The sequence below is a fragment of the Cavia porcellus genome, unplaced genomic scaffold (genome assembly GCF_034190915.1).
Source record: "Cavia porcellus strain 051 isolate PalLab524CR breed Dunkin Hartley unplaced genomic scaffold, mCavPor4.1 scaffold_29, whole genome shotgun sequence".
Lineage (NCBI taxonomy): Eukaryota > Metazoa > Chordata > Mammalia > Rodentia > Caviidae > Cavia > Cavia porcellus.
Window position 1 is genome coordinate 34,543,459 of NW_026947512.1, and position 26,710 is coordinate 34,570,168.

The 26,710-nt window shown below is 33.1% G+C and overlaps 1 pseudogene; it reads left to right on the plus strand.

Moving 5' to 3' along the window:
• LOC100715437 (eukaryotic initiation factor 4A-I-like) overlaps positions 1-23,888 on the plus strand; it is a 95,806-nt pseudogene extending 71,918 nt beyond the window's left edge.
• Positions 23,889-26,710: the final 2,822 nt, after the last annotated feature.

Below are 26,710 nucleotides of genomic sequence, written 5' to 3' on the forward strand. Positions count from 1 at the left end.
TAAATTTGAGACATTTTAAATCCTTGCTTTTATGGAGCCCAGAATTTTTTTTAATTTTTCTAATTTAAATTTATGTTGTAACAAACCTGAATATAAAAGTATACATATTAATGGGGCAATATGCAATGTTCCATTAATTGTACATATTGTACAGTATTAAAAGTTACGATAAAGATATCTACCTCATCAAACATTTATCATTTCTTTATGAAAACAAAAGTTCACAATTCCTTGTATTATTTTTTTGAAAGTAGAGTATTTAATATTGCCTATGCTCTTGCTAATATGTGATAGAACAACAGAGCTCCTCACTCCTATATATTACAACTCAGTACTCGTTCATCATCCTCTGTTGGTGCTCGATCCTTGCTCCTCCCCTCGTCTCTGTTACCCACATTTGACTTATATTTTGCTCTATCACCCTTCTGTATTCCTGTATGTATTTGAGATCATGCAGCTTTTGCCTTTGTATACCTGGTTTATATCACTTAATACAACTTTCTTCAGGTTGATCTATGATGCCACAAATGATTCAAATACGAGTTTACTTTCTATCTCCTTTTCTGGTTTTCACAGAGCCATTTGTATTCACAGTTCTGCCCTTTTCAGGACACTTTTTCTCTTCACTCTTACAACATGAGTAAACTCTTGCTTCGCCTACAGTCTGTTTATTGCTGTGTTATACATCTTGATCTCTCTGCTGAAGATAAAACCCTTCCTCCATATATTTGTTAGAATTCTCTAGAAAAATAAACCCAGTGGAATATACTGTGGAATACCGTATTAACATGCCAGAGGTTTATTACATACCTTACATGATCAGCAGCAGTAGGAGGGCCACAGTGGATAGATGAACAGACAGAAGTTTGAGGAGCAACTAAGATCAAGTAGTTTTAAACCTTAGAATAAGAGGATCAGAGATTCAGTGCCAGTCTGATGCTAAAGACCTAGAAACTCCCTGGAGAGTAGTTGATATTAGAAATCTGTGTTCAATGATTGAAGGAATTGGAGTCTGTTGTTGTTTTAGGCACCTTTGTCATGATTGACCCACATTACCCAATCCTCACAAAGTAAACACGGACAGGTGTATTTTGATCTACAATTTTAGTGTAAATCAATGAATATTCCCAGGTCACCTAACTCCACAGCAAAATTGGCATCGTGGAAGGACCCTGAGGAGGAAAGCTTTTGATTCCATGGCAACCAGAAGGAAAGAGGAAAAGGAGGTATCAAAATCCAGAATAAAGTCTCCAAGGTTATAGCGTGACCCACCACCAACCAGGTCCAGCATCCTAATAGCAAAGCAGCTGTAGTTTCCCAATTATCTAGTCATTTCCCAAAAGCCCCATTCTGAACATCTGAGGATTTAGGAGGGTATTCTCGGTGTAAACTGTAACAGATATCTACCCCAACACCAAAGGCAGCAGCAAGGAGACCACGCACTGGAGCAGACTGCAGCTTTACAAAGGCCGTCAAACTTCGTCTGGACTTCAGGTCAACTGGGTGCACTGCCACATTCAGGGTAGAACTTGTCATCCTGATGTGCTATGTACATGTCAGCTATTTCTGGAAACACCCTTACAGGCACACCTAGCACATCGAGAAATGTGCTTCACTAATCCTCCAAGGATCTCTTAATCTAGGAAAGTTGACAGTCATAATAATTGATCACACCCACTCCCAACAGGTTTTCTTCACCTGGATTTTACAAAAAATATCTCAGTGTGGTTTATTGAAACTCCGCAGGCCTGGGCTTTAGCTCAGCCCCTCAAGCACTTGTGAGGTCAGGGAAACTCTGCTTCACCTTTTCCTCCAGAAAATTCTCTTTTCTAGGCATTATTATTCCAAGACAGACAAATTGTGCTCTATCCTTGACCTTACCATTTCACATATGTACTATTAATAAGTAACAAGAACTATATTTTCCATTTTTTAATTTTCTAATCTACTTTTTCTCACTTCAGCATGATTATAAGAGAACAGATTAACAGTATCTTTCTATCAGATCACATCATTTTATATAGTCTGTTGATAATAACTTCTCATCCTCTGGTCTTTCCCTATTCCTCTTTTTGCATGCATTATGATAGAGTGATCTTTTAAAATTCTCTTTCTCTCTCTTTTTTCTTGACTTCTTTCCTTCTTTTTTTTTTTTTGCTATATGTATAGAAGTATGTATATACTTACAGACAAGGTCTAGCTAAATTGCTAGTCTGCCAGACTAGACTCAAACTTGCAATTTTCCTGTCTCATCCTGGTAAACAGTTATGATTATAGGCATGTGCCAACTTGCTCTGATGGGCTTAATTTATAATCAGATCATACCTTTACAATTTAAACTATAACTTTATTTAGTTAAGCACACAAAAATTTAATATTCCAAAATTCTCCAGTGAAGTATGCTCCATATTTTTGAAGTATAGATATTACTACTACACAGCTTTAAATTTGTAATAATTAGATGACCTCTCTTTCCTGATTACTCAGCCCTTTAAGAATAAGAGACCCCTAAAAATTAAATGAACCTTGTAATTATTATATCAGGGATGGTTTCTATGCATACTTAAAAATCAATAATAGCTTCTTTATGTTCTTCCTCCCTGTCCACTGTCACTGACTAAGGGTTTTGTAATTACCTGACCACAGTGTAAATATATCAGATAGGATCGCTAATGTTCAGGGATAAGTAGCCCTTAATGTAATTACTGACAGCTACTAGAATACAAAATGTGAAAAGATGATCATGTCTCTTGACAGAATGAACTTTAAAATCATATTCGATTTTACCATACATTGCTAGATTACAGGCAGTAAATAAGTAGGGGCATACTAATGGCAAACACAGTAGATATTTCACCCTAATTCTCCTTAACACTCAATAACATATATAATGTTAATACTATCAGGAAATCATACTTACTTTTTAAAGGTATTTCTGATATGCAACATACTGCTGTATTTACACAGAAGTAAAACAATGTATTACTTTTCATTCAGTGCTACAAGAGTTACCATTTTGTGGCTTGAAACAACACAAATTTACTGTCTTACAGTGATTTAAGTTAAAAGCCCCAAAAAGGTGGCACTGGGAAACCGACATGCCTGAAGGTTGTTATTTGGTTTTCAGGAAGTCCTACAGGAAATTCTTGTTTTTATTAGCTTTTAGAAAGAGACTTGTATTCCTTAAGTTTTGCAGTCCTCTTGTTTCCAAACCCACAAAGGTTAGAGCAATTCTTTTTCACACTACGTCTTGATGAATCACCTGGACTTCCACTTACTTTGGTTTTCCGTTCGTTTATTTGTTTTTGTCTTGTTTTGCTTGGTGCTGGGAGTCAGACACAAGACCTCACATAGCCAGGCGTGCACAGTGCCACTGAGCTTTGTATTCTTGGCCTTTTCCACTTCCTTATAACTTTCACTCCTTTCATTTTTAAACTTGGATAATTTATAATAATTTGCTTGTTTTCAAAATAAAGTGATTAGTGTATTACTTTGGTTTACCAAATAAACATAACAAATAGAATATTTGTATACATGGAGAAGAATTAAGTTTAAGAAATTAGTCCATATTAGTCAGATATTAAGAAATCTGAAAACTTCAGTGAAGGCCAACAGTCTAAAAACCTATGGCTGAGCTGATGTTGCTCCATTCTGAAAACATTTTAAGAGAAAATTTCCCTATTTTTCAGCAAAATATATGTGTCTTTCTAAGTAAGGCTCTAAATTGATTTGATACGTATCACTTATATTATAAGAAGTTACCAATGTCCTCGATATGTGCAGATATAATCACATCTAAAAAACATGCCTTCACTGTGCTCCATGGACCTAGATGTTGATAGGATCATTGCACTGCAACCCTCCTTGACCCCATGGACCTAGGGGTCAGTAAGATCTTGACCTTGCCCTTCTTTCTCACTCCATAGACTTAGGGGTCAGCTGGGTCCTTGACCTTGCCCCCCTCTTTGCCCCACAGACCTAGGGTTTGGTGGGAGCATTGGCCATGCCCCCTTCCTCACTCCACTGACCTATGGGCCAGCAGGAATGTCACTCATTGTCTCCCTAACCTAAAAAACACAGGAGACCTTGGACAAATATTGACCTCTTTCATCACCTGGAGAATCTTTGTGGGCTGGTGGGAGCCTCAACAACCCCTCTACCATACAGAAGACCTCAGCAGGATTATGACAGTATGGTGAGTTTCCTCCTCAAAAAGAAGAGCTAGTGAACACACAGGAACAACAGTATACTTCCTCCCAGCTGTAGGATCTTGAAAATTCTGGCAAGAGAGTGAGTCCTTGTTCTATACAGAAAACACGAGGTGAGTTGAGATTGCTGACAAGGTCTTCCCCAACCTAGAGATAATCTAAGGGTCTACATGACATCCAGTGACACAGCAGGGTCTAAGTTGAGGTGCACACTATAGCCAGGTATATCTGGCTGCATGGAACAGCCTGAAGCCATAGACATAGTAGGAACTAACAATTGACTTATATCAATACTGCTAGGCCGGTCAGCCTAGAAAGTATTTAGGACTCACCCAACAGGCTCTGCAGGAAGAATTCAGGTGACAGCCCTCCCCTTCTTGTGGGACCCAGCAATTGGAAAAACATCAACCACACAGTAGGACCCTAAAATATTGATGATGGACAGTGGAGACCAGTGTGATTGAAAAGAGCAAAATATTAATCCATGAAGTGAAAATGACAAAATGAAAAGCAAAATGCAATCTCAAATGTCTAGTCCATAAGCAAATAGAGGACATTAGAAGTTATACATCTGAAATTTCTGAAAATATAGCAAGTGAAATAATTTAAAACTTCTATGAGGCTTTAGAGGAAGTACAATTAGAAATAATCTCTCATAGTGATAAATGTAAACTTAATAAAGAAATTGCTAAGCATAGTTAGAGAAGACATAGATGAAAAGTACAGAAGCATAGAAAAATGATGGAAACTTTGTATGAACAATACGGAATATAAATACAATGCATGAAACAAATTCAAAGAGAAATCCAGGAAATAAAAATTTCTACGGAAAGCAGGTGAAACCCTTTGAATGAAGCTGAGGAGTCTGAAATTGAAGAAAGGATCAGAGCTAGAGACCATAAAAGGAAAGTCATTTAAAAATAACAAAACAACATGAAATGACAAATAGCTTCAAGATGATGCAAAGAGAAACAATATAAGACTAATAAACATCAATGAAGGCATCAACACAAATGACACTCATAAACTATTCACAGAATTTATAGCAGAAATTTCCCAAGAATGTGAAACGAATAAGATATACAAAAAAGTGAGAAATGTAAAAGGCCAAACAGTCACAACCAAAATAAATCTACACACAGAAATATGGTAACTATGACCACAGAAACTCAGCATAAAATCAGAACGCTAAAAGCTATTAGAGAAAAGACACAACTCACCTCTGAAGGAAAGCATATTAGAATCATAGCAAACTTCTCAGCACAAATGCTCAAGTCAACACAAACTTGGAGTGAAGTGTTTCAAGCCCTGAAAGAAAAGTTTTCAACCCAGACTGATGTACCCTGAAAAACTTTCTTTAAAAATTAATGGAAAAATAAGATACTTCCATTGCAAAGAACAACTTAAGAAATCCATGTCCACCACATCAGCTCTAGAAAGAGTATTGAAAGACATACTAGATTGAGATAAAATTGACTATAATTTCCAGAACAACAACAAAGAAACCACCAGACAGGGCAAGCAGTTAAAAAAGGGAGAAAATCAAGAAACCAACAAAAGGAAAATAACATGACAAAGTTGAGCAAGTACACATCAGCTATATCCATCAATCTAAATGCCCTCAATTAACCAATTAAAAGAAATAACTTGAAAGAATAGATTAAAAGAAACAAAATCCAACAACATGCTATGTACAGCAAACATATTTGGCTCAAAAGGAAACTCATAAACTAAAGGTCAAAGGATGTAAAACAACATTCCATGCAATAGGAATCCAGAAAAAAGCAGGGGTAGCTATTCTGTATGCATACAATGTATACTTCAAACCAAAAGTAACCAAAAGAGATAAAGAAGATTATTCCATATTTGTTAGTGGAATAAGTGAAGAAGAAGAGCTAAAATCGTAAACACATATGCACCAAATAAAGGAGCACCCAACTATATAAGACAAATACTAATAGACATGAAAAACCAAATACACAATAAGGGTATCACCCTGTTGTTATAAACACTAGATCAATGAGACAAAAAGTCATCAAAGAAATAACAGAACTGACTCAAACCTGTGAACAAATGAACATAGTAGATATTTACAATGTTCCACTCCAATCACCTCAGAATACACATACTTGTCAGCTGTGCCTGACACATTTTCTTAAACAGACCATACATTAGCCCATAAGACATCATTAAGTAAATTCAAAGAGATTGAAATTATCCTATGCATATTATCTGGACATAGTGCACTTATAATAGAAAATAATGGCAAAATAAACTCTAAAACTTACACAAACACAAAGGATTTAAATAACAACCTCTTCAACAACCAATGAGTTAAGGTGAAATTAAAGAAGAAATTAAGCAATACCTACAATTCAATAAAAATGCAGTTACAATATACTGAAACCTGTGGAACACAATGAAAGTGGTTCTAAGAGGGAAATATATATGAATTGTCACATGAAGAAAATAAAACAATCACAATGCAACAACCTGCTGCTACACCTAAAGCTTCCAGAAAAAGAAGAACAAGTCAAGCACAAAGCTCACAGAAGTGAAGAAATTATAAAGATCAGAGCAGAAATTAACATAGTTGAGACTAAGAAAACAATTAATGAATCAAAAAGCTGGTTTTTATAGGTACCGGGGATTAAACTCATGACTGCATGCTTGCAAGGCAGGTGCTTATGCTGCTGAGCTAAATCACCAACCCCTAAAGAGCTGTGTCATTGAGAGAATAAACAAAATCGATAAACCTCTAGCCGCCCTTATCAAGAAAAAGAAACAAAATTTCAAATTCATGCAATAAGGAATGAAAAGGGTGAAATTACTACAGATCCCATGGAAATTGAGAAGATCATGAATACCTGCTTTGAAAATCTTTACTCAAATGTGATATAACACACAGAGGAAATGGGCAAATTTCAAGAAAAATGAATTATCAAACCTGAATGAAGAAGATATAATAATTTTGAATAGCCCAATATTAGCTACTGAAAATGAAAATGTAACTGAAAACTTACCAACAAAGAAATGCCCCGGTCCTGATGGCTTTATAGCTGAAATCGGTAAGAAATTATAGAAAACTTAATGCCAATACTCTTCAAACTTTTCCAAGAAATTCAAAGGGAAGCAATTCTTTTTTTTTTTTTTTTTTTTTTTTTTTTGTCTTTTTCCTTTTTATCGGTACCAGAGATCGAACTCACGACTGCCGCTGAGCTAAATCCCCAGTCCCCAGGGAAGCAATTCTTCCTAACTCATTCCTGGAGACAAGTATTACTATAATACCAAAAGAAAAGGCACAATCAGAAAGGAAAACTATAGACCAATCACCCTAAAGAACACCAATGCAAAAAACAAAACAAAACAAAACCTCAATAAAATACTGGCAAATAGATTGCAGCAAGTCATCAGAAAGATAATATATCAAGAATATGTGGGATTTATCCCAAAAATGCAAGGTTGGTTTAACATATGCAAATCCATAAATGTAATACACCACATCAACACAGTCATAAACAAAAAGCACATCATCATCTCAATAGACACAGAAAAAGCCTTTGAGAATACACAACATTTGTTCATGATAAAAAAAAAAAAAAAAAACCTTACAGAAACTTGGAATAGATGGTAATTACCTCAATCTGACAAACTAACAAATAACAATATACAATATGGTAAATGCTCAAAATTTTCAACCTAAAATCAGGAAAAGACAAAGATATTCACTATCACCACTCCTATTCAGTATAGTTCTGGAATCATTAGCCAGAGAAATTAGTCAAGAAAGAGAAATAAAAGGAACAAGGTTAGGGAAAGAAGTCAAATTATCACTATTTGCAGATGATATGATATTATATATACAAAATCCCAAAAAACTCTATTAAAAGTATAATAAAATTTATAAGTAAATTCAGCAGTGTAGCTGGATACAAAGTCAGTACTCAAATGTCAGTAGTATTCCTGCACACAAACAATAAACTCACTAAGAGAGAAATTATGGAAATGACATCTATCACAAGACCACGCAAAAACTTAAATACGTACTAATTGACCTTGTAAAGGATATAAAAGGCTTAAATGCTGAAAACTATAATACACAAAAAAAGAGATTAAAGAGGATGTCAGAAAATGGAAAGATATGCATTGCTATTGATTCAGAAGAACCAACAATGTGAAAATGGCCGTACTTCCAAAGCAGTTATATAGATTTAATGAAACTCCAACCAAAATGCCAGTAACATATCTTATAGATCTAGGGAAAACACCCCTAAAATCATTTCAAAACACAAAAGAAGTAGAATAGCAAAGCAAAACTGAACAACAAAGGCAAGGCAGGATGCATCACAATCCCTGACTAGAAATTATACTACAAAGACACAGTGATAAAACAAGCATGATACTGGCAAAGAAGTCATACCTGCCTGAATATCAATGGAACAAATTAGAATATGCAGACACAACTGTAAAGTCAGTTAGACACTTTATCTTTGACAAAGGATTAGACATGTTCACTGGAAGAAGGGTAGCCTCTCTAATAAATGGTGTTGGAAAAACTGGCTTTCCAAATGCTAAAGTCTGAAACTAGACCCATGTCTATCTTCATACACTAAAGTCAAAATGAATCAAAGATCTAAATGTTGAAACAGAAAAACTAACACTAAATCTACTGGAAGACAATGCAGGTAGAAATCTTGAAGTCATAGCCAGAGGCTTCATGTATAAAACGTAAACTGCATTTTCAGAGTCAAAAACCGGGATCTCTTCTTATTAAAAAAAGCTTTGTACTTTCAAAGAAATTATCACAAAGTGAAGAGAAAACCCCTAGAATGGGAAAAAAATTTAGCCAGCTATCCTTCAGACTAAGGATTTATCTAGAAAATATAAAGAACTGAAAAACATCAGGCCCAAAATTCAAAGACCCGATACAAAAATGGGCATCTAAAATGAACACATACTTCTCAGATGAAGAAATGCAAATGGCAAATAAATTCACGAAGACATGTTCAGCATCACTGCTCATTTGAAAAATACAAATTAAAACAACATTTAGATTCCATCTCACTCCAGAAAGAATGGCTGCCATCAAGAATTCAACAGATGTCAAATACTGGCAGGGCTATGGGAAAAAAGAAATATGTCTTCACTGCTGATGGGCATGTAGAATTGTGTGACCACTGTAGATAATCAGTGTGGAGATTCCTCAAAAAATTAGGCTTGAAAGTTCCATTTAATCCAGCTATTCCTATTCTGAATATATTCCCAGAAAAACTGAAAATATCATGCCACAGCAATCTATGTATACCCATGTTCATAGCAGCACAATTTGTAACAGTTAAATCTTGGAAACAACCAAAATTCCCATTAACTGCATAATGGATAAAAAGATGTGGTATTTTTATGCAATGGAATATTACTCAGCTATAAAAATGATAATCTTGAGCTTTTATAGGTAAAAGGAGGCAACTCAAGACTATACTCATAAGTGAAATAAAGTAAAGTCAGATTTATAAATACTGCAGTCTCCTTAGTACAAAAACAATAAAAAAATAAGAATCTGGAAGAGTAATAATATCCTAAGTATACTACAGATATTGTGCTAATGAAAGGGGAAAAAGGTGCTCAGAAGATCAGAACAACTAGAATAGGGGAAAGGAAAAAAGGAAGAAATGAAAAGATTATATGAATATTTTAATCATATACATTTCTATATGTATATGTACACTAGACAGATAACTATAAAACTAATCTTTGTTAGTTTATCAAAAAGAACAATTTGTGCTACTATTGCTTGATTGATCACTTTTGTGCCTAAATTTTATGACCTAAACAACTAATTCTTAGATAACAATATGCAATATATTAGCTTGTGTTAATTCCCTACTTTTTTTCTTTTTTTGAAATTCTGTATCATTTCTTTTTTTTCTGTTCTGTTTTTTTTTTTAAATAAAAAACGCCTTCAGTGAACACTCAGACTGATTCTTGACTAAATGTCTAAGTTTATCCTTGGTTAAATTGTCTATAAAATTAACCATAAAAGTAGCAATCATAATTTAATGGAAAGATTAAGAGTTTATCTTGAAATCTAATAAACCTGTAGGTTTAATGGTTTCAAATACTGACACTGATTGTTATTATTGTGGTGGACTAACTAATGGGCAACTTGTAATGCCCAGTTGAATTGAATCAGTCTGTGCTGTGTGTTGAAGGCCCACGAGGATTGTTGCCAATATCATAAAATGAGAACTGAAGGGAAGATGGTGTGCTATTGATTCTCCTGAAGAAGCTTCTCATGCTGGTTTTCCTGACATGAACTCGGCTGTTCTCATCATTGAGGATTTCAGGCTCTTGCTATATCTGAGAATGACTGAGGTTCTCTTCTAGGGAGCTCTGGTCTTCACTTTGATCATCTCTTCCAGGCTCCAATGAAGATCCTTCAGCCTAATGCCACAAATCCTTTACCCCACTGCCACAGACTTTCTCCATCCCAACACTGACCTTTGGGCCATTACTTCACAGATCTATGAAACAGACATACAGAGTTTTTGTGGGCTTGAGGCCTCTAACAGGTCTCCTGGAGGACAATACCTTGGGATCTAGGCCCTCAACTGAATTATTTGGGTGTCTGGTGTGCGGATATATCTCCTGCATTTGAGTCTTGGGGTGAATATATAATAATAAAATTAGGTGTCCTGTAATCCTTTCCCTTGTAAACCCTGGCTACAACAATTACTATATTGTATACAATGTTATGCAAGACCGCCATATATGTTCCTGTTATTTGTACTAACTACTCTGAGTGAAGATTTATGCACAGAAGCCTAAGGCATAAATAGATAAGTATAACTTTTTCCTCATGCATAGGCCCTAAGGAGTGTGAAAGCCCATGGATAGAAGCAGTTTGAGTTTCAGAATGATTGTACTGAAGAAAGAACCCTGACGAGCACTATAAAGAGGAATAAGTGAGTGAAGGAAACCAATCACAAAGAAAAAGCAGTTTTTGTTTGAAGCCACCAAGGGAGTTGTTATAGTAACCAGGCTGTGTTGACTTCCAATAATTCTTCTTCTATTTCCATCTTCTAAATCCTAGAGAACATTTAGATTGAGTTGCCGTGCACAGGAAGGTGAAGGGTAAAATTGAGGATTTTATTACTGATTCAAGTGCAATGTGCACTTAATTAATGTGATAGTATATGTATAATTTTATGAAAGTACTTGTAATTAACCATCATGCTTACTTCTTAATAGTTCATATACATGGTACATGTAAGCAATTTGCCAAACCTACTAATAGTATTTTAGATTAAATACTCTGTTCACATTGAATATGGTTTAAAATAAACAAAAAATCTCAGCACACATGCAAATAAACTTCTTGTAGAAATGTCCCAGTTTTTTTTTTTTTTTGTTTGTTTTGTTTTGTTTTGTTTTGTTTTTGGTGAGGCTGCATTTGAATTGAGCTCATTGCCCAAAAATGAAAAATTCGGAAGCTTTCAATGCTAAATAGACCAGAAAATCCTATTCATAACTGAGCTATTTATTCTTAATCCCTTGATCAACTAACTTCCTTTTCTCTATTCATTAGGTAAATACATCTTGATTTATCTGAGTGTTATGTTGAACACCCCAACAGAATCTGCATATCATTCCTCTACCAGTTAGCCTGAGCATAAGACTTATCTGTATATCAATGCATGTAGCACACTGACTTAATGTAGTTAAATTTTATTTTGGTGTTTGGAACAAAGCAATAACCTAAGTTGATATAAGAGTCCTCAATTTTTCCAGATGATTGTGAAAATTAAACTGTATTCCTTTTATATTTGACAATTCTTAGATAAAGATTGTCTTCAGATGGATAGAATTGATGCATTTTCTGGTTTGCAAAACAATTAGGTTTTTTCAGTTTCAGTTAGGAATAGTTCTCAGTTGAAAACAAGAGTGATATTATAAAATTACACACAAATCTTTACTTTTTTTTTTCCAATAGCGTCTACTGTTGTGCTGCTTCTAAGATCTTACATGAAGTAAATTATGGTCATTACTTTTGGCTTAGCACATGTTGACGGGGCAACATAGCATATTATCAAGCTTAATCATAGCATCAAGATCTTGTATCCAAATAGAATAAAACCTTAGATTGAAAGTAACTTGTTCTGTGAGTGTTTGTGCAAGACAAGAAAATATTTCTAATAACCTTGAACTTGATAAACAGGTGATATCTTGCACTAGGAGTAGTACCACATGTGATCACAACTAGGCCAATGTTTCTCTTTTTTCTCTAGCTGGACAGCTCTGGTGATCCTTCCCAACAGCAAAAGGTTATGAATGAAATCTTACCTGCAGAAATGAAGTAGAAAAAAATAGAGGAATCCCTCACTTCATATGCGATTAGGGAGAACCATGAAATGTGGGAAACTTCATAATTTTGTAGAAAAGCACCAATCTAGTAAGGCAATAGTAATGTGAGGAATGAATCTATTTGATGACAATGCAATCTCGTAATTTTTGTGAAATCTTTAAAAGAAGGCAAAAGCAACATTCACAAGTTAATTGTTAAAATCACACAAAAAGATAGATTGCAGTAAGTCAACAGATAGCAGTGCGTCAGCGATAATCAATGTTCCCCTAGACAATAATCTTTCTCTCTCTTTTCTCGCTCATACCAGTCAAACTTTTCAAAACAAATGCAGGTTAGTTAATTTTTTCTTTATGTTTTGTATTTTCTTTATTATTTTGCATTGTTTTATAGTATTATAATCACTTTCTATGTATATTTTTGTGTTGTGACACAAATAATCTGTGTTTGCATTATTCTTTATTGGGAAATTTGCTTTTGTGTCTGAGTTCCTTGGATTACAAGCATAATTCTAGGAGAATTACGCTTGCAAAACAAGACATTATTGTATATGCCTAATGAAATTCTAGTCCTCAGTCAAAAATAAATCTTGTCAATTGTGATAACGTGGAAAAACTCGAGAACATTTATGTATGGAAATAATTGAGGCACAGCAAGACAAATACTGCATGGTTACTATTATATGTAGACTCTGAACTTGCTAGGCTTATATACTGTGAGAGGAGAGAAATAACTACCAGATGGGAGGAGGAGAATAAGGTTGAGAAAGGAGAGATAATGGCTACAATCTCAAGGATTAATCGGAGAAACAAATTCCAGCATATTATTCTACATAAGACACACAACTGTTAACAATAATGTATTACATAGCAAGATAGATAGGAAAGAAGATTTTGAATGTTCTTTACTGCAAAGAAATGGTAACTGAGATAATGGGGGCACTACATACCTTAATCTGATCATCAAATTTTATACATGTATAATGAAACATTGATTCACACCCCCATACACATGTAACTCCTTGGCAATTAAGAAAATATTGAGTAGTTGGCAGAGAAACATTTTGTAGCTGTCAAGATGTTACAGATTTAAAATGTTATCTAGAAAGGCACAGAGAAAATGCAACTGGTTTTTTCTTCTCAAATGAGAATTGTAGAATGGAATCATACTTACAGATCACCCTAGAAGTAAATGACATTCACCTAAAGTCTACACAAAACAGGAGATTCATTTAACCTCTTTACAAATTTTACATAAAGAAGCACATGATGCAATATCTGCCAACCTATGAGAATGGAAATTACTTTTGTTATTGAATAGAAAAAAGTCAATGCTATTAATTTATTGATTTCTAGAAGAGACACAAGATTCAAATATGTGAATATAAAGTTTAAAAGTTCTCAAGCCTTCCCCTAAAACACTTGAACTTAAATAGATTAAAGAAGCTACTCCACATTATTAAAATTTGACATTATCACCATTGTGACAAAAATCTATAACTGGGATATATGCATATTTATTTTTTACATTCACATAAATTTTGAAAAGAAACAGAGTAGAATCAAATTGACCCCAATCCAAACATGTGTTGTCCAACTTTGAAATGTTAGCACACCTCCTATTTATTTCTTTTTATTTTGTAACTGCATTGCTCATGCTTTAGACTGCTTACTGGTTTGAGACGGTGTAACATCTTAGTGAGCCACTGGAGAATGTTATACCACTTTTGTACTCAGTGATACACAAGATGACTGGTAGTGTGTAGTTTGGAGAAAGGTACAACAAAATGGGAAAAACAGGAGCTATAATGTGTTCTGGGTTAAGGTGTTGAGATTCTTTCTCAACTCAGTTAACTGCTATGGTTAGCTTCTCTTTTAGAAGTAAGAAGCTCTTCTTAGATGTCTCTCATTTTTTCATGTATAACTAGCTGCCCACAATAAGTGTTCCACTAGCATATTTAATGCTGCTATTATGGATAAAGTTATTTTATCGTTTGTTTTGTACCCAAGGTACAATAATTTAATGAGAAATTTAACCATTTTAATGCTCGAATTATCCAATTTCATTTTTACTACTACATGTTTATAGCACATAATGATTACATTCCTTGTAGGGAGTTGGTACATGTACAAAAAAAAAATCTTCATTATTTCTTTGTCCCTCTCCTGTCTACTATCTCTCCCTTCCCCCATCTTTTGTCACCATCCCTTTTGAAAAAGGATCTATTTTACCTTTTAATAAGGTGCTTTGCTTTGATATAAATGGTGTTTCTGTTATCTTTACATGTAATCAATAATCTTAACTTTACATTTTTGTCCTTTTTATGTGGATGGAAAAATTCTAGATGAACTGATGCTATCTCTGTCTAAAATTTTGTAACGGTTATCACTCCCATGTCCCACTCAAGAAGGTCTCTAGGTGACCTAGACAATGGAGTAAATGGAGCAGTTTACCTGTCAACCACTGGCCTTTACATATTCTGTGGTGCTAAATCTCCCTGACCTTTAAATGAGCACAGTTATTAGCCTTGAATCGGATATACACTGCTATTAAGACTTGACATTTTTTCTTTTTATAGCTAACCTTCCTTCTGTAATTTATTTCTCCTCCATTTGTATAATAATTCTATTAAAGTACTCCTATTTTTATCTTTTACATATCACAAATTGAATTTGAGTGAAGAGAATTTTGATTTCTCAAGTCTATTCCCTAAATACTTTTTTTTTAATAGTCTGGCAACTGTTTAGCAGGGTTAAAAAGTCAACTTTGATCTCAACTGTAATATATAGTTTCTACAAAAGAATCTTCATTGTCTCAACAGGAAATTTTTTCACACTGGCATCTTATAGTGGGCAGGTACTTACTTTCAAGTGATCTCATTAGATCATGCCCTGCTGGTAGATGTTACATAAAAATTCAAAGTAATATACTCCTCCTAATTTACATACCCCTTTACGTGAAGTGACAGCAAATAATTATTTAACTCTGATCTAATAATGATCAGCAGAGTTCTACATGTTTGATTATTGAGGGAAAAATAGTTCTTAAAATGAAGCCTTTTATTAGAGTAATATTTACAAAAATGTGTTCTACAGAAACACATATTTTGAAAATATCTCATGGAAAATCGTTTTCCAGGGCAAATTCGTTTTGAAAATCTCATTTATTATGTTCTACTGTACAAAATAATTTAGTATATTAAAGTCCCTGAAAATACAAATTTATTTGTTCTGGAATTTAAAGTATTAATCATTTGAGAGGTAATTATTAAATATGTACTTAAAACATGCCAAAATATTTGAATTTATTGTTTCATAGGCTAATTTGAAGATTTATTAAAAAATACAATGTGAGCAAAAGTACATACAAATTATGTGTTCTACCCATATTTTGTAAGGAAACTGATTCACTGATTGCTTGGGTTACAGTTTTGTAAAAGTTGGACTTTGACCATCAGCATTGTAGAGTTATATAGAAGTATAAAGATAATCAGAAATTTATTTTAAAAATTCATGTTATCATAAGAAATAATACAAAAACAGCGTTTCATAGGTATTGAGTAATAAGCACAATTTAATATGTATGAGTGACTCATGTAGAGTAAAGCTTTAGAGGAAAATAGTTGTTTGCAATTTCTGGAAAGCATAAATATATATTGTTAATCTTTCAGAGTTTCAAAAAGTTCACTTTTTATCTTCATCAAAGATCTAGAGGAAAGAAATCCCTGAACAGATGAAGACTGATGTTCTAATTCAAAGTGTAGCTTAAGAATCTTGAAAAGTGTATCACTTGTAAATAGCTCAAGTAAGTATTAATTATATGTTATTTGTAAAGTGCCAGTTATAAAAAGATTATGATGAGGCACTGAATTTAGCTTTTAGAAACTAGCAAAAACATTAAATGTTCAGGACATGAAATAGCACAGATAAACACTTTCGCAGATGATAGAGAAAAAGACTATCAGAACTAGTGCTAGAGTAGTTTGAATGAAAGATTAAAAGAAAGCATCTCAAGCCAACGGATAACATGTTTGCATATAATTCATATGTTATCATATCATTAAAATTATTAGATCATCTGCATTAACCAGATTAGAGTCTTCAAAAAGACATAAAATATGTAAATTTCATAGTCTTTGGGTAGTTACTATTTCATTTAAAGAATACAACATATTATCAGGAAAGATTAAAGTTTTTCATCATTTTGACAATGTTTAATTGTAACATTCATTGGCACTATAATTCCAGATGATGAAATAATTTTGTTCTATGATGTCTTATATCCAATTGCAGTCACGTTGTACTATGTAGGATGTCTTGCAAAAAGTATATTGAATGTTGTTTGGCTGAAAGCTTAATTCCAAGTGAAGACCAATTCTGTCATTGTCTTTATTTAATGTTCCAGGAAAATAAGTGTAGTCTCTAAAATGCCTGAAACATTAGGACCCAAGTATACTGTTTCTTTTCCTTGTAAATGTATCTAGTCAACTTTTGGGAATTAAGCTAACAGGAAAGGTTAAGATTTAGAGCCTAAGTCAGCAGCAAGGAAATGAATGGTTTTGGGCAGAGAAATGAGGATAGTGCTGGGGCTTGGGAACCAGAAGAATCTTGAGTGTTACAATTTTGTTTATGTTGTGGATATGTTAGACCAACCACTAACACTTTTCATTAGTTTCTCTATCCTCGTCTTTACTTCAAATATAAATTGATCTTTACAAAGACAAGAAATTTCTATAAGAAATCTCTTGTCAAGGAGTCTTTGAAATACTGGATAAAATTATAATAAATAATAATTAACTCAAGGTTTAAGGGATACTTAATTCTGCTAGGGAGAAAAACACTAGAGTTTATATCTATCCTAAACCTGAAGATGCTATGCTATTTTTTACTGTACCACATATGTCTCACTCCTCTAAGTCAAAGTGAGGCAGAAATATGGATCAGCATTTTCTAAATATTAGGATTTTCTGAGTTTGTGGAGCTAAAAGAAGGGTAAGAAATTGAGGTGATGTTAGAAAGCTTCCGGAGGACAAAGACAAGAATAAAAACAGTTGTTCCTAAGTTTTCATCATTACTTATATTTACAGTTAAATTCTGTAATATATATTATGTTTCTACTTTCATCACTGTCCTGATGCTTTAATAAATAATTTTATGGCATCATTTATGTTTTTGTTTTTTATTTTTATTTGTTTATTGTGGTAAGTGGATTTGAAATCATGACCTCAAGCTTTCCAGGCAAGTGCTGTACCACTGAGTTATATCCCTAGTCCCTTCCATATATTTTATATGAATTTGAATTCTGATATAAGATGATGATAGAAAATAAGTAAAAATTTTGTAAACTTGAGTACTAACATGAGCGCTGTGATAAAATATTAAAGAGGATGCACATTGTGTTAACTTTTTCTAACTAAAATAAAATGGTCAACACATTCCTTGTTGCACATACACAATTCCCAGAACTCTTGTGATTTCTATAAATGAAATTAAATGAGTGGAAATATTGACTATTCCTGTGTTATAGATTTATCAAACATAAAAATAATAATTCAGCTCCCAATCTGTTTTTCTTCGCAAGTTACAAATTGCCTCAGCATTATCTTGTAAGCCATGAGATTATTGATCGTATTTATTAAACACCACATATCGGACATGCTTTGCAAATCCCTAGTATTTCAATGATAGAGAATTAACCAAAGTATCCTTTGGTTTAAATGTTTTGGCAGGAAAACAAGGATCATGAATCCCATTGTTTCGATGTTAAAAAGCTAAAGAATAAATCACTTTGGAGATGGTATTTATGTCCACATTTAGACAATTTAATGATCAGTAAGACTCCTATTTCATCTGCATACATTTAGTTCTTCTTTCTTATAGTTTAAATTTGCTCATAGAATAACAGGTTTTTTTGTTTTTTGTTTTTACTTACTAAATTGTCTTAATTTTGTAATATAGGTCTTCTACAATAATTAGTAATTCAAAAACACTTAATAGATACTTTTTTATTTTTTAAATTTTATTTTAGATGATAATATGTAATCTATTAACTGGTGATTTCTTACTGTTTTTTGTTTTGTTTTGTTTTGTTTTTTGTTTTTTTTGTAGTTCTGTATTACTTGTACCTTTACACCGCTTTGTTTTGTTTTGTTTTTTTCCTCTTTTTCCTTTTAAATAAAATAAAAAAATACTTTAAAGAAGTTAAAATTAAACATAGCAAAAAGTAATAGAACAGAAGAAAACAATGTAAGAGACAGATTTCAAAGCAAGACAACAGGACATCCTCATGTCTATCATATTTCTCAAGTTTTCTTCTAAATAATTGTCCATATATTCACACGCAGTGAGTTCATACAAAAAATAGTATTAGACTGATCAGAATAGGATGATAAAGGCAAACTAAAACTAAATGAAGTTTTATTTCTTAAAATTAAGCCATTTCCTATCTTATCTATCTTGAGTTACTGGTAGTAATAACTGAACAGATTCGTGGTTCCCACTGCCTGTCATTTTGATTGAGTGCACACACACATACACAAACACAAAACAGCAAAATATGACACCTTATTTGGGAATTCACTAAGAATAAGGAGTTTTATTCTTCTACCACTTGTGGTATTGGAAATACTGAACACTAGTGTACAGAAGTCCCTTATAACTAGTAAGTGACAAAGATGCAGTTAGTGATCTGGCAGCTTTGAATACAAATATTTTTCAAACTTTAAAGTTCCTGGAAAAAGGTATTTCATTATCTTCTAATTTAGTCCATTAAGATGCCTCATAGCACAATCAATTCTCCAAAGTATCAGGTTTTAATAATGTTTTATTCTTTCTTAAAGATACATATATCCTTTCTCAGATATGCTCAAGATAATTCTTCTAAAGAGTATAAGTCAAAACTCTGCTTCAGAGTTCTAACTAATTTTAGAAAGTCCTCCTTTTTACTTCCTTGAAATCTATATTTCAAGTAACCTAGATTTCCCATGATCCCTGAAAAACAATAAAAACATTTAAATTGCTTTTAATTAACCATTTTGCACTACCTGAACTTATTATGCCTCTCAATAGGATATAATATTTCCATGTAGCTTGATTTGAATCTAGTTGTATCTAAAAGTTTTAACTCTGTTATCTTTTTATCATGAATATAACACGGAAGATAGATTCCAAAAATATACCTATTGTGATTGGAAAATAAAATTGTACTTTTTGTGTGTACAATAAAAAGCTTTTTCAAAAAAATATCACATTATAATCTATTGCCCCTTTGGTAATTTAATTAGTTTGCATAAGTCTTTCTACAGTTTATTTCAAGTTGAAATTAATGCAACAGCATATCGTACTTCTTAGTTCTAAGAATCAATGTATTTTAAAAATATTTTTCAAAAGAAGAAATTAAACATAATTGTGTGCAACACATTACATTTGCCAACATATTGAAATAAATCTTTTTATTATGACAAGCAAAAATATTTAAGGAACATGTTTTACATATACATGCAAAATAACACTCATAAAACAGGACTCCACACTAATAAAATTTCTTCTAAGCCATATTTTCAGTTGCATCTGTAAATATTAATGTAAAAGAATGTAACTTTGGTCATCATAACTTTTTGAAAATATCTGAGATAGAACATTTGAAAGCATACATGAATGCCAATTTTCAATTCTTTGTTTTGTACTTTATACACTTATTGAATATAATAACAAAAAATAATAAAATGAGAAGAAATCTGCACACAACTTCTTTCCACTTCCTCATTTCTTCCCTTTCTTTCTACATCCCAGATAAATACAGCAAATAGATTGCTAAATAAGTGTCTGTGTAGTGATTTGACCCTATGCAAGTTAGCTGGACTAACTGATCTCCTCTTACCTCCTTTTTGCTTATCAGTAAAATGAGGTAAAGAATAAAATGTTATCTGTTAGTTTGTGATAAAAAGTTAATTCACTGATTAAAAGCTTATTTAAAAGATTAAATTAGCTGATTGAAATCAGATCAGGCATATAGTTTTAAAAATCAAAACTATCTTGGTCATCATGGCTTGATAAGCTATAAGATCTCAAATCAGTGTGACTTAGCTGTTTCTCCCTGAAAAATTATGTTCTAAAAGGTAAAACCAGTAACCAGTAAATAACTTCACTAGTTTAGAAATTCTTACAGAGTAAGTTATCAAAGACTCTAACAAATACATCAAACAGTACATTTCAAAAAGCAGTTCAGTCATTGACATTCACATATGCATCCTTGTTTTACCCTATTTAATCCTAATATTCTCACTAATAATACAATCAAATGTCAAATAAGTATATACTTCTTTACCTTGAAAGATCAACCTGAGAATATTAACTCAGACCATTAGGTCCTACCTTGTCCTATCTTTGACTGTGTTTTCTGAGATCCTGCTAAATATGCAATAGATTTTGTTTTTGTTGGTAAAGTTAGTTTAGTTTTGTTCCAGGCGTTATTCTGGAGAGATCAGTGGATAAGAAAAAGATTGTGAATTAAACTACCAATAGATTGAAATATTTAAAAATTCATTTTACATAATTCTAAACATACTTTTAATAACATTTCTGAAAATTCAGCAAAATTATCCAACTGTGTAATTTACTGGTCACCTTCAATAACTCTATTTTTTAAGATTTTTCAGACAAAGTTCTCACTATTTAGTTCAGGATGGTCTTGAACATTATGAACCATAGGTTATCCTTGAGCTCACAGTGGTCCTCCTGTCATAGCTATCTTGGTGCTCAAATTATATGACTGCATGAAATTTTTAATTAATTTTAATTGATAAAAGACTGTTTTGATTTTATTTTTATCTAACTTTAGTTATTTTAGCCTATTCTGATTATTTTAATCCATCAAATTATTTATTCCTCTATGAAATAATGAAAATATTTTACCACCCTATATATTATAGATTACCAAATAATGCAGCAATATTGTATTCCCTTTACCATTAAGTGTTTTCAGTGGAAATAGTCTTCCCTTTTATAATTTATATGTTAAAATTACATATATTTTGAGGCAAGTTTATTTACTTACTATTGACCAAATATATTATTTTATTGTATTATTTCTTTATGGATAAACTATGATTTCTAAATTTTTGTCATAAAGAAAAATTTTCAAATTGAATGAATAGGTGCATTTATGTAGTTTATAGTAATTGGAAATATTCCTTTCACTTCTCTCAGACTTAATTAGGAAATACATCAAGAACTTTAGTAACTTTAATTAGCCAGTTATTGGACATGTATTTTTTCATAATTAAACAGTTCTGTTGCTACCACTTTCATCACAGTTATAATGAGCAAATAAATTACCTTTTAGAAATTGACTAACTTTAATAAACAATTCAGAGAGAATGAGGTTTATCTTGACTCTAGTAGTCAATGGTTATGACCACCTCATCACTTCAGATTTATGGTATTCAGAGCTTTCCTAAATTGCACATAAAGTACATCAGCCATAATATAATAATGAATTTCTAATCTGCCAATTTGAGTCTCATTTGAAGTTTAATAAATTCTATTGAATTAGACAGTGTAAAAAACTAATTTTTATTCAAATAATACAATATTTTTCTATGTTTGTATTCCAAATATAAACTCAAAATAAAATAGGCCTTGGTAATTACTGATGCAATTTCAGAAAAGAAAACTAGTGGGACACATTGCAATTAAGGGATTCAGTGATCTCAAATAAATGAATGAGTAAATACAGTTCTGGCTAGCTTATAATTGTTAATAACTTTGAAATAAATGATGACATATGAATCATATGATTTCAATATTAATATAATTAAAATACATAACACTGTCCTTTACCAGAAAAAAATGATATCTAATTCCCCTCTAATGCCCCATTAGAGGGGGCAGCTCATTAACTGCATTGAACTTATATCAGTCCAGGCAGAGCAGATGATTATTTTTTCTTCACCCTAGCTTTATGCCTGGATTGGTGTCCAGAGTTAGTTTTGCACAAGGAACAAAATATCTTATCCTTGGCCTCTGTTCTCTTCTTCAGTCTTAAAGGGAAATGAATCAAACACTAGACCTATAGATTATTTATTGAGGAACAAAGGAGAAATTCTTAAACATTCTACAGCAGGTGAAGTTATTATTATCCTGATGTGAACTTTGGGGCACAAAGAATGTTAACAAAAAGAACATCCTATTTTGATAATAGGATATATATCTTGCTGTTTATAGTTAGAATGGAAACTGAAAAATTGCTCAGGATTTATTATAAATCATTGTGTACTCTGGAAAGAGAATGAATTCAAATCCTGTAGTCACTCTAGGCAGTGTGATCTAAAGGACAGAATTATTGACTTATTCTTTCATGAAATGTGAGTCCCTTAGCAGTGCATATCCTAAGATTGTTGGACACAGAGGAGGCATTCAGATTAAGAATAGGGAGTTGGTGCGGTCAGAGGTAGATGAGTACCTTGAACTCTCTGTTGAGACAAAAACGTAGTCATAACACAAGGTTGCCTGGGCTCATGCTTGCATTGGGTGAATCGATGTGCACGCTGAGGAACTGAAGCTGCAGATGGGAGGTCTTTATTATCATGAGAGCGTCTGGCCACATGGTTATTAAGCGTATCTAGAGATATTTATTTCTCAAATACATTAAGATATTTGTACTAGATGAATCTGATGGAATGTTGAGGCATGAATTCAAAGATTAGATTTATGACATATTACAAAATCTCAACTACAACACACAGGTGGTTTTTGTCAGCCTCAATGCCTTTTGATGTGCTTTATATAACCAATGAGTTCATAAAGGATCCCACTGGAATTTTTGTCAAGAGGGAAAAGTTGATGTGAAAGTGTATCCACTAATTCTGCCTAAATGTGGAATGAGAGGAATAGAAGCTCCAAACACTGTATGAAACCCTGACCATCACCCAGATAGTCATCTTCATTGATGAAGTAAGATTAATGGGTTCACTGAGAAGATGCTTCCCTGTGAACTTCACTGTCTGTACCACGTGTGGAGATGTGTACTAAAAGGAATGAGATGTGATCATGGAGAAGTTCTGGTCTGGCCCTAGCACAGTAATAATTACCACTGACTTGCTGGCCAGAGGCATTGATGTACAGCAGGTTTCATTAGTTATCAACTATGATCTTCACACCAAAGGGAAAACCACATCCACAGAATTGGTCCAGTGATCTTTTGGCCTCAAGTACGTGGCTAGTAATATGACCCAAAAAGACAAGAGGACTCTTGGAAACATTGAGACATTTTTCAACAACTCCACTGAAGAGATGATCCTTGATGTTGCTGACTGCATCTGAGAAGGATTGTCCTGACACTAACTCAACAAGAGTTCAAATTTGGGGCTGAGCAGCATCTGGAGGGGTGTAGAGAAAAGAGCCAAAGTGTAGACGCCTTGTCCATATTTTCTATTTCTTTTTTCCTTTCCTCCCTATATGTCACTTTTTGAGAATAAACACATATATAAAATATATACTAATAAAGATCTCTGCAAGCACATTTATTCATTTATGATTTGAAAGATTAATTATGAGGGAAATCCAATAAGTTATATTTTTCTGAAAATTGTTATAGTATGTGTATTATAATTATTATTAATAGTATGGGTGGTGTCAAAATAAAATTAATTATTCTGTTAGTGGTACTAAAATAATCTAATTATCTGATAATATATCTTTTAATACATATTTTACATGTAATATGTTAGAGTGTATAAAACCTAATGATAATCAAATAAAATTATCATAGAGAACAGTGAGCTTAGCCACAGATAAAACTGTTAAACTTGCTTTTAAATTCTAGTAATAGGTACTAATTTGTCATGATACAAACAAAATGTTATGTAGAAATTAGAGCTATAGACATATACATTTATATTTAACCCATTTTATTTCAAGAAAGATTGAAATGATTTATAAAATAGAAGCAGTCTCATCAACCTCAATGTATTTAAATATTTTATCTTTTAGTATCCATCTTTGTTCCGTGTTTAGAAATACTAAATATTTTCTTTGTAGTCAATAACTCAAATATGGAATACATGCTATCAATAAAACGGACAAATAAATCAGTAATTAATGCTTTTGTTTTGAGTGCTGTAATGCATTTAACATGCTATGAGGGGTGAGAGCAGAGTCTTGGTTAATGTAGTTCTGTAATTAATAACCTACGAGTTGGCAACCAGGGCTCAGAGCATCTCAGCTCTCTTTCTCTTCTTTTCTTTGCAATGCATGGCTCTAAAATTCAATCACCATGGCTCAGTGGGTTGGCCTACATTCCACAGATTGTGAATCCCTAAGATTTCTTTTGCAGTCATGTGGTCAATTTTAATTTTTTTCTCACTATATATGTCAAAGTTTTAGTTTTGTCATCCTTAACTAAGACCTTTATTTAGGAATTTGGTTCTTAACTAATAGTTTCTAGTGGTTCCCTTACAGCTCATACCTGAGACTAAATGACTTCAAAATAGATCATTATTATTTTGGACAATTAACTAAAGAATGTAAAGGGTTTTTTTTTCCTTCCTTTCACTACATCCTATTGATTGGCAATAGTTTTACATTGGTTGAGGGAACACTTCAGAAATAGATACCAGGCATATTATGAGTGCCTATGAACTCATCTTCTCATGAAGCAGCTAGAAAAATCATTATGAATTGCTAGGCCTACTGAAATCCCAGGAGTCATCGTAATACCCTTACGATGTCTCTAAAAAGTAAGTCTCCAAAAAGTCTCTTGAAGTATTAGGTCTCATTTAAGTGCTCTGTCACTATTATTGGACATTTTTTATTGCATTAACCTGTGCCCTGTAGGGAAGATCTGCCTTCACATGGCCATTGGAAACTTCCTGGTACTCTACCTGCATTTTTCATGCAATGGCCAACCAGAGAAGTTGTGTGCACATTTAAACCACAGAAACTGACAAAAAACCTGCAGCTTACCAGTGTTTCCCATGCCCAGAGCCACTAGCAATCCTGTTCCACATAAGATAACTTCATTTTGTTTTAGAGAGCAATTCCACAAATTTCAAAGCCTAATCAACTGAGATAGATAGGCATTCCCAGTGCTGCTTATACTTAAAGAAGCTACATAGGCACTGCACTGTCCAAGTGAAAATTATCTACTGAAATAATACTATAGCTCACAACTCCAGAAAAAAAAATTGTTGACTATGAAAAAATATTTTAAAACTTATAAAATTGGTAAAGATTGAAGATTGTTGCCAATAGCATAAAAGCAGAACTAGAGGAGGAGATGGCATGCTGTTGATTCTGCATGGCTTGTCACGTTGATTTTCCTGATATGAACTGGGCTATTTCCAGAATTAGAACAGCTCTGGTCCATCCCATCATGGAGGGCAGCTGAAGTTCTTTTCGAAGGTGTGCTGGTTCTTACCTTGAGCATCACTTCCTGGCTCCAGTGCAGATCCCTCAGCCTGGTAGTGCAAATATTTTATCCTACTGGCGCATACATTCTAGCTTTCCCAGTAAGCATGGGCCTTCCCAGTGCAGATCTTTAAAAACAGATTTGTATCAGACATCGTTGTGGGCTCTAGGCCTGTACCTAGACTCATGAAGGACACGGCCTGGGACCCAGTTCTTCAGCTGGATTCTTTGGGTCTCTACTGTATGGACAGATAGCCTGCAGTCACTGGTGAATATTATAAAATAGCTCTAAAGATTTTATGTCATGTAGTAAATCTATTTCCTTATAGATTCTTACTACAATGTAAAACGTGTACACCTGCAAGACCTGGAGTTTAAAAATATCCTAAGTATATTTAACATGAAAGTACTTTCACAGAATATATTTGTCACAGGTGTATGACTGGTAAAATGAAAATATGTAAAATTCTAAAAGTCACTAATACATATGATATGTAAATGAGAGAAAAAGAATCAATCCCTATCACTAAACAACAACAACAACAACAACAACAAAAAATCTCAAAGACTAACACAAGAGAGGAAGAGAACAAAGGTTATATAAAAACAAAATTTAAAAACTGATAGGATTATAATCTTAGTTAATACTAAACTTTAATATAAATAATTCTTCAATTAAATATTTAGCCCAGCTAAATGACTAACAGAACTCCAAAGATGTGCTGCCTACAACACAC